The 10,095-nt window shown below is 46.5% G+C and overlaps 1 protein-coding gene across 7 annotated transcripts in view; it reads left to right on the top strand.

The window, feature by feature from the left end:
• The first annotated feature begins 7,068 nt into the window (after positions 1-7,068).
• Positions 7,069-10,095, top strand: part of SEMA4D (semaphorin 4D) — a 99,688-nt gene continuing 96,661 nt past the window's right edge. For 3 of the 7 annotated variants that reach the window (XM_069775853.1, XM_069775852.1, XM_069775849.1), the window contains exon 1: positions 7,304-7,410. The gene's annotated coding sequence lies outside the window, so the exon portion shown is untranslated. Of the gene's footprint in view, positions 7,215-7,303; positions 7,411-7,728; positions 7,800-10,095 lie in introns of those variants that run through there. The other 4 variants (XM_069775845.1, XM_069775851.1, XM_069775842.1 and 1 more) reach the window with 4 other exon arrangements.

Below are 10,095 nucleotides of genomic sequence, written 5' to 3'. Positions count from 1 at the left end.
CAGAGGGAAGAGAGAACTAGCTGTCTGGGTAACAGACCACTTTAATGTCATATAAAAGGGGTGGAGAATGTTGAACCAAAATCAGAGCTAACAGATTTTACTTAACAGTTTTGCCAGCCTCAGCACAGGTATATTAGTTGCCATGGTCCAGCTGATGGATGGCAATGTGCTAAGTGACCATACTCTGCATCTCTAATGTAATTTGCCATGTAGTTGTGTCACACTGTCATGAAATCACGAGACGTAAATGTCAGTGACCAAGAGACTTTTGTTATCTGCTATCTATCATGTTGTATTATGCAGAAGACTACTACGAATTTTGGACACCTCCTTTCTTGCCCTAGAAAAGTTCCCTTGATTTTAAAGTGTTACCAACTCAAAACCAAAAAATCACTACAGAAATTGTTCCCAGACAAATGGTTCATCAAATTACTTCATTTGTAATTGAGGATTTTTTATAGTGTTAATTAACAAAAATAAAACGTTTCAAAATAAGAAATCCTTCAGGATAAAAGCTTTTGGCTAAGGATGTCTTGATAATTTTAAGCACAAAATAAATATTTAATCACAATAACTGAAACTGTTTCCTTGTAAATGGTTTTGATGTTAACCAATGGAGAATTTCCTGGATTATATAAAAAAAATTCCCAACTTGCTCTACAATAAAACTTTTGCTTCCTCTTCTTCTGTGATTTTTTTTTTTGGTAACTTCTCTGTATGATCCCGCAGTTCTGCAGAAACATGAATAAAGAACTTCTATGTGGGGCGATGTTTTAGACAGCTAAAAGATATATTTTGCAGATAGCCAGACCGCTCAGTGCACATTAAATGCAGTAACCATAAGTCTTTGCAATTGTTGTCTTTCTGTGGAGACAGAAAGTTACAGATGTGAATTTTGGTATTGTGCACTTCTACTCACTTAGATTGTTATGCAAGGCATAGAAAAGCTATAAAATGTTCCCAATTTCTGCATGCCTAAAGTGATCTTTTATATCTTTGTAAGTCTCTTGTCAAAGACTATCCTTGGTCCCTTCCAGCATATCTTTTATTTGCCTTTTTGTTATTCTTTGCAACAGAGAGCTGTGTTCCCAAGGGGGTTTTGTTAGTTACAAATTGCTCATATCAGCTTAGAAAATCCCATCCTTTCCTGTACTGTGTGTCCTTTTATTTAATGTATAATAGTGAAGCAATTGGATCCTTTGCTTTTGTTCTCTATACAAAATTAACAGAAACCTAATAGGACCAACCAGTGGAAAGGAAAACCTTACTGTAGGGCAGGAGAGAAATGTGCCTGTAACATCACACTGGGAAATCATGACCTGGTTTAGCTTCAGCAAAGGGGTTGTTATTAGGGCAACTTAGTTCAAGCAGCAAGTTACATCAGGTTTTTGCATTCTTTTGGAGTGAGAAGGACAAGGGATGCCAGCACAAAAAACCACTGAAAAAAAAAGAAGAGGGCACGCAAGAAGAGAAGAGGAGTCTGCTTCACCTTTTATTCACGGTGTATTTCCATTGCTGACTTCTCATTTTGCAGGCTCGTGGTTGTCTGAGTGTTGACAGGAATTAATTGGCTTGTGCATTAGTTGAGGCAGATGCCCAGTACAAAAACGGTGGCAAGTACGAGATACATTTTTCGAAGTTAATCTTTTCTTATTAAGGTCCGGACTTGGAGTCTGCAGGTTTTAGCTGGGTAATTCAGCTGAAGTTACAAGCATTGGTACAAGTCAAAGAATCTCACCAGCCTTGTGACCCTCTCTGAGTAAAGCGGCATGTGTGGAAAGAAACTGGATTAAGATGCTATGCTAAATGATAAAAAGGCAAACTCTTCACTCACTACATAAAGGAGATGGGTCTGTGGCTATTAACTCTTACAATCAAGTTTTTCACCAGATAAATCCCTTATAATTCCATTTCTTAATTTGTATTTGTGAAGTGTGATATGAAATTTCTAGTCTATAAACACAGTTGTGGAAAATATGAAGAAGTCATAGGGTATTATAATAGTGCAGGCAATAAAAATGTAGGGTTCATATAGGAAGACTGCAAGCTTAGTATAAAGTTTACAAATGTCTTGATCCATTACTGTCAAACCCTATATTTGCTTTTCCCATGTTAACAACAGAACGGCTTTGTTACCTTTCTGGTTTCATACTTGCCCCACATCAGTTGTTTGATATTGACTTGTGTGAAAAACATGTAATCAGAAATAATTCCTGTGATTGGTGATGACTCCATTTAAAAATTTTCATTAACTTTGATCTTTTTGGAAATGTAATTGCATTTTCAAAGGAGATGAAAAACAATATATTGAGTTTTAGTTTCTTCATTATTCTTCATGTACTACATTATTAATGTTGCCTCATTGACCTTGTCCCTTGAGGCAGGCACTGCTGACACCTTTTTTATTATTTTTCTCATTAATAAACATGTTGTGCCTCCTCCACTAGCCCATGCACTTCTTCCACTATGTAGAGTGGATAAAATGTCTTTTATTATTCGTCATCCAATGACTGTTGATCCTATGTCTTTCCATGCAAGCTTGCTATGAAAAGACCACTTGAGTGGTTAGATTCTTCCTTTTGTACCCATACACATAACCCTGCTGTTTGAATAAGAATTATAGGCTCCAAATTTGGACACTGATAAGTGAAAACTATTAACACAAAATATTTGTTTGAGTTGTTGCTATTTTGTCTAGGGGCAAAGCATGTCAGTAATGTAATTTACTAGTGAGTTCTCATTGTAAAATACGAATGCTTACACGGAACCAGAATGAGGGGAATTCCTACCACTTTTGCCATCCTTCCCTAGATTCACCCCGTCCCTCATTCCTTTAGCAAAGTTCTTAGCAGGCTTTGCAGTGAGATTTAATGGAGACTGGACTACGGATAACTCTTTTGTCCATTGGTTGGACACTAACCTACAGTGGAGCTCCAGTAAATCCATTATTCTGGATTAGGAAGTAAAAAGAAAAGAAAGGAAAATATTCTCTGTGGCCTTTATGGGGTTCTTGGCCACTAGAGCCATCAAAAGAAGAAAAACAGACCCTCCTCTCCCATGTCATCCAGCCATGCACTTCTGTGCACTACATAATCTAAATCTAGATGCCTGTGCAGCACCTATTTAGCTCCTTCTCCTTCTGTCTTATACATACAGACACATGGTAAATACAGGGACAGTTTTAAAGTCTTAGAGTGTATCCTCAACATAATTGCCGTGTTTATCCATAATGATATAGGAAGTGTTCAGACCAAAAAAAACCAAACCCACAGGGTTAGGAGATAACGCCCCTTAACTATTATAATTTAGTTCCATTGCCTCTGTAATTGCAAAAGTGAAGGCAATGCATTTTCTCTGCCTGATGGGGAAGATACAGAACTAAAAGGGCAAGGTTTTATCTGTCTGTAGTTCTGCCGCTGACTTACTGTGTAATCTTGCACAAACCACTTTGAGCTGTTGTGTATCATGTTGCTAGCTGGGATAAAGAGTTAATGGTGTTTTCTTACTCTGCAAATAATTTTAGCTCTATGTCAATTTTAGTAGTTTCATAATGTTAATCAATATTAATTTATTGGACAGTGCTTTTAAATGCCTTTTGTGTGCTTATTTTTCTATATTAAGGTTTCCAAAACTGTTTTTATTGTCATGGCTGTAAAGTGCATTTAAAATCTGTATTTTTATCATGCTGTTTTCTCAAGATTGTTAGTTGAAAAGTTTTTTTTTTTCAGGAATACATGTTTGTTTTCCTCTAGCACTGATTGAGATGAGTGGCAAATGATCTAAAAAGTCATGCCATCATAGCAATATAGCAACAAAACAGTATAGCTTGAAACTTTGACTTTGGTTAGAGTTGTTCACATAGTCACATTCATTCAACACAACTATTTATTCTTTTATCCTCTCATCCATTCATTCTCTCACGTACTCTGCTACTGACCTATTCATTGCATTATATATTGGTCTGCAAACCTCCGGGCACGTTCACTGCCCTTTTCACCGACTTACTAAATACCTACCACCTGTTCACTCACTCACTCTTGGACTGATCTGCCCCCAGCCTCAGACCTGGCTTCCAGGCCAGCTTTGGTCTTCCTCTCATTCCCTACTCTCCTCTGGTATCTTCCACCCTACAGCTTATTTCTTCCTTAGTTTAATTAAGGAGTTCAAGTTTAAGAGCACAGTCAGTTGTTACAGCTTTAACTTTTTCTTGCTTAATTGCTGCCTTTTTTTTTTCCTGGCACAGATTTGATACAGCTTGCCTAGGCTTTAAATACCCATGTGTATATTCATCCCCCAACATGATTTCTGAACTAGGTATATTATGACTGAAGCAGTCTTTACATATTATTACTTCACAGCATGCATTATATGTACTTTCAAAGATTATACTTTATTATGCTTATAATGGAGGTTTTTAAAAGTATGTTTCATGCTTATCTTTGGAATACCCATTATGGAGTTGCTGTGGACATGTATTAATAGCTGTTCATTATATGATCTCATTGCTGCAGCATGTAGTATCCAAAAGATGACAATCTTTTTTAGCAAAACAAATTCAGTTATAATTACTGCGAGGACCGGTGTTTTTAGCCCTACACCACTAGTTCACATACAATCCACACTAATGTTACAGACCTTTGGAAAACCTCCCAAATTTGTGTCCATCATGTCTTGGAGGCCATTTGTTTTAAAATCCTGTCAAAGATCTTACTTACAATGGGAACTGCTAGGAATTTTCAGTGGTGCAATTTATGCTACCTGCTACATGTTCCCAACACTTATTGTTAGGGCATTTCCTTTTTCTCAACAAATATCTGTTTGTGATGACGCATTTTACTTGAAAGAAGATCCTGAATGTGACTGAGAATCTGGCGCTTGACAAGGTCCAAATATCAATTCCTTGTTTTACCTCTGACCTTTCAGTCTGTGATACTCCACAGGTTGTACTGGGAATAGAGATTGAAAACTATGCTGTACAAGTGAACAATATAATTCTTAAAGGTTGCAAAATCTAACCTGGGAAGAGACAGCAGAAGTAATGGAACTTTTGTCTTGGTGTTAGCCTTTGTTCCAGTTCCTTTCTGCCACTCGGGGGTTTTGGAAGCTGGTGCAGACCGTAAGCTCCCTGGGGAAACCTGACAAAACCCCTGTGATTCTCCAACTGTATGCTAAGAACTGCCCTAGCCTAGAATTTGTGCAATGCAAAAGAGATTGAAAAAGCACCTTTGTTTCTTCCCTTGGAATATCATTTCACAGCTGTATCCCTCAGGAGATGCTTGAAGTCTTGTCTACGCTAGGAAGGTTTTGCTGGTACATTAATACCAGCAGCCAGTCCCAGAGGAGTTGCAGCTTATTCTTCTGCTGGTATAAACTACAGCAATTCTCCGAATAAAATATGATAAGGATTTTTTTATCCTGCTACTGTATTCGCACTAGGGATTTTCCGGCATGGCTTCAGCATTTGATCCTTTTTCACGCTCATGGCAGACGCGGGTAAATTGTTGGCAGTGATTCTCCCCCTTCCCTGCAGTCCTGGGCTCCTCCTGCTCCCTGCTGCTGTTGCCTCCCAGAGCTGGGTGTGACTCCTTGCTTCGCCCTGCCTCCGATCTAATGTTTTGGTGGTGTGTGACCCTGTTGGATGTTAATGGTGTGATGGATGCTGGTGGCCCACCGTTAAGCCAGCCTAAGTTAAATCACCACCGTGAAAATGTAATGAGGGGAAGTGGATTCCCCGGTGTTTTCCACACAACAACAAACTGTTCACTGGCTGTGCGCTAATATCCTCCTTCAAACCCTACGGTTTCAAATACCCTGAAATATCAAGGTGGCCAGGTATTGCCTTTCATGTAAACTTTCTTCTTCTTCATGTAAACTTCTTCTTTCTTCTTCATCATGACTCTATGTCTTTAAGAGGCTCTATCTCCTCAATAATTTCATTTTGACAGTATTTCTCAGCTATAGCTAATGGGAATTATAGAGACTAGAAACTGACTGTTGTGTTATTGTAACAATGCATACATATTGTGTAGTGCTGGAATTAGAAGGTCAGCCAGTAAAGCAAACGCCAACATCTGATAATATTTTGTTCAGCCTTGCTTAAACGATGTCTGTTAACCGACCTGTCGCAATCAAATGACATTGAATATCACCTGTTCCAGAGCAATAAAAAAGCCCCCGTCATCCATGTGTTGGTTCATGTCATTCACCAGAAGAGTCACCACAGGCGTGCACGGACATGGCAGTAATCAATAACTCATCAGTGACTCAGCAGAAGCATCCTGGCTGAGATCTGTGCCGTCACTGACCTATTTCCTTTTTTGTGCCAAGCTGCTCCTCCTTTAATATTACTAAGCAGTCACCTACGCGGGCCTATGCTTTAAAGTACAGTAATTCCAGTAACGTTTGCTTCCAGTATAAATCATCTGTATTTCCGCGGTGCCAAGAGACTGCGTCCTGGATGCGATTTGCGCTGCGGTCTGCAGCGAGTGGATCCATCCTGCCCGAGACGAGATGGGGCAGGAGCAGGGGAATGGGAATGGGAATGGGAACGGGAACGGGAACGTGACGAGCAGCACTAGGTGCGAGGAGGCGAGGCGGCTCTTGCACGGCCCGATTAAATTGCGGGGGCATCGCATCTGCTTTCGGCAGAGATGCCTCAAAACCTTTTCAAGCCACGCAGCCCTAAATCACGAGGGAAGAGCGGATGTACTGGCACCTTTTTACCAGGGGTGTCCTCGAGTGGGCATCATCAAACTCTTGCCCTCTCCGGCCGGCGCCTGCTGGCATGCTGCCGTCCACGGGGGATGCGCTGGGCTGGGGGGGCGGAGGGGGGGAGGGAGAAACAACAGAGTTTATTGAAAAGAGGGCGGCGCAGCCCCCCCCCCCCCCCCCCGACCCCGGCCGAGCCCCGGCGGTGCGGGGTCAGCCCCCCGCGGGAGAGCGAGGGCCGGGCCCGCCCCCCGGGCGCCGCGCGGCTGCGGCCCCGCTCCGGGCGGGCACCGCGGCCCCGGACGCCCGCCCCTTGCCGCCATACTGCGGGGCAACCCAAACTTGTTACACGCGGGCACCAACTCCTCCTCCTCCCCCTCCTCCCGCCGCCGCCCTGCCCCCGCCGGCGCGGGGAGGAGGGGGCTGCGCCGGCCCAGCCTACCGCGGGGAAGGCGCCGAGGCGGGCGGGGGCCGGGGCGAGGGGAGCGCCGGCGGACCCCCCGCAGGTAGGAGCGCCCGGCGGGGCGGGCTGCGCGCCGCCCAGGGCCGGGGCGGGGGGGGAGGAGGCGGCGGCTGTGGCTGTGGAGCAGGAGGAGGCGGCGGCGGCGGCGGCGGAGGGAGAGGCAGAGGCAGAGGCAGACGCGGGGCGGTCGCCGCTGGGGCGAGCGTCTGGCCGTGCCCGCCGTGCCTCCTCCCGCCGAGGTGGGTGCGGGGGCTGCCGGGGCGGCGGGCGGGCTCTCCGGGCAGCGGGGGGCAGCAGCGGGGCTCGGGTCTGCACGGCGGCGAGGGGCCGGGCGGGCGGTGCCGGCGCACCTGCGGAGCGGGGCCTCCCGCCGGCGGGGCCGAGCCCGCCGCCGGCTCCGGGAGGGGGCGCGGGCGGCGGCGAGGTGGGACCCGGCGCGGGCGCTGGCAGCCCCCGCCGGCGGCGCGGCCGGAGCGGGGCGGAGAGGAGGAGCCTCCCGCAGCGAATGAGCGAGGGCTGGCAGGTCTATAAATGTGCTTTTTCTCCCACCACCAGCAAGCCCCGCTGACTCCGGCGGCAGCTCGCTCCCTCCCCGCCCGCTAGCCGGCGGCGGCGGCGGCTCCCCCAGGTGCGTCCCGGGGCGGCGGGGCAGCGCCTGGGCCCCCGCTGCCGGTCCCGGCTGCACCTGCCGCGGCGGCGGGGCCGGGCGGGGGCCGGGGGCTCCTCCTGGGGGGGGGGTGGTGTGAATACGGATGCCAGGCGTTTTCTCCCGGGCGGGAAGCGGCCCGGTCGTCTCCGGGTAGCCAGCGCAGGTTGCCATTGATGTGCCCGGGCCCTTGAGGGGAGGCTGCTGTCCGCCGCGAACCGCCGTCCCTTGCTCGGCGGGTGGCCGTACTGTAGTAGCCCAGTAGATCAGCACCCGCTACGGGTGCTGTACTGGGTGCTTGCTGTTGGGGAGCCGGCTGCGTGTGTGCTGAAGAGCTGTTACCGGCTGTTGTGTTTCTCAGCCGTCAGGAGAGTTTACATCAGGTCCGCGCGGAGATGCGGAGTTTGCAGGGGGTGGGTAAAGTGGCACGGGAGTTTCCTGCCTGTTCGTATTTGCCCTCCAGCTAATTATAAGGGGGTGCTTCGTGGAGGTGTGGGCTGTTGGCGGTGCTTTCTCCGTCTACAAAGCCACGCAGCATCGGTGTTCAAGGGAGGAGGAGTGAGTGGATGAACGCCGTGTTTGTAACCTCGGTGTTGCGGCTCGTTTCTGTTATGTGACTGCCATTAGCAGGGAGGGGAGCAGGAGCTGGTTCCTGCCCTGGTGTGGGAGGGAACCTGATGGATCCGCAGGTTGAAGGGCCTTTTCACGTCTGCTCTCTGGTTTCATGCTGAAACATTTTCCTGCCTTCCTCTTAACCTGCTGTCTTTATTATCACGTACCTCCTGCAAGGAGATGCTTCGGCTGAAAAATGTGAAACATCAACTTTAAGTCTATGACGCCCAAATATTTTCAGTAGGCTCAGGAAATCAATGCAGTAGTAAAGCTTGTTTTTTGTTTGTTTTTTTTTTTTTAATTAAAATTCCTACAGTAATTAGTGGTAGGCTTTTGACTTCTTTATGACCATCAGGCTCAGAAATAGCTACTGATCTCATACTCTTTTTTGGATACCTATACGGAGGTTTTGTTAGAGAACTGTTTAATGACTTCTTTTATTAGAAGGAGTGCGAGCTTAGGCAGTTATGCAAGTGCATCCAAAGGAAGCTGTGCTGCCTGTGCGGGTGGCGTATGTGGAGGCCATGCCGGAGTGGGAGTATCATTTACAAACTGGGTTAGAAAGGGGCATTGTAAGAGAGAGAACCAGTAGCTCGCGTAGTGGGGCGAAACACTGCACATACCATGTTCCCTGCTGTGCAGGGACATGTACGAGTACAGTGTGCTGTCTGGGATGAGCAGGCTGTGGATGGGCACTCCTAATTCTTTCAGGTAGCTGAGGTGAGGTGCAGGCGGCTCTTTTCCACTGAAAGCAAGTGAGTGGCAAGGGAGTAGGTTTCTGCAGGTATGTTCAACGAGGGAAAAAAAAAAGCTTTGTAAATGTGGAGCTGGACTGGCAGATGAAGTCTGAGATTTCTTGGCCTAGAAAGGAGGTAATTCAGGCTTCCCCCCCCCGCAGTTACTCTGTGTACCCTTTGTGATGGTCAGGGATTGCTACAGAGTCTGCTGACAAAAGCTGCTTGCATTCATACCTACTAAAATAGGTCTATATCTGTTTTTTGGGTTGGTTTTTTTTGTTGTTGTTGTTTGTTTGTTTGTTTTCAGAAACAAAAGCTATTGTAGCTGGTGTGGGGGGGTGGTAGCTCCTTCCACAGTGAATGAAGCATTTGATGTAAGTGGATTTCTTTGAAAACTGTAAGACTGATTTCTAGACTTTTCTGGAGACTAAGTACAGGTGAGCCTGGAGATTTAGTTTAATGTGCTGTATTGCCTTCTCTTTGCTGTTGTTATGATTCAGTCCCCTCTCCTCCCCCAATACAAACAGCTATTACATTAAACATTTGATAATCTTTTGTTAACTTGCTCACATGGATACAGCTGTGCCCTGCCAGAAGCATGTGGCTTTATACCAGTTAGAGGTCCTGCAAGGAGGAGAGGTGGTCTGGATGCTCTGGTGCTTCCCTTGCTGGCCTGCCTCCTGAGCAGCTGAGCTTCAGTATTACCCGCTTCAGCCAGCCTCTTACTGGGGAGGAGCTGGAGACCTCTCGAGAGGATCTGTAATCTGCCCAGGGCCACTTGGCTGGAGTTGGAGACTGCACTGTTCTCACTCTGCTGCAGGTTCACACGGTCTCTCCCAGACATCTTAGGAGGTGCGTGTTGAGTAAACATTTTGATGTTAAAATATGTTGTCTTAGATGTTTTATTGCAGTGAAGTAAGTGGAGGTCT

Source organism: Haliaeetus albicilla, chromosome Z, assembly GCF_947461875.1.
Source record: "Haliaeetus albicilla chromosome Z, bHalAlb1.1, whole genome shotgun sequence".
NCBI classification, from domain to species: domain Eukaryota; kingdom Metazoa; phylum Chordata; class Aves; order Accipitriformes; family Accipitridae; genus Haliaeetus; species Haliaeetus albicilla.
This window is presented reverse-complemented; position numbering and strand designations above follow the sequence as displayed.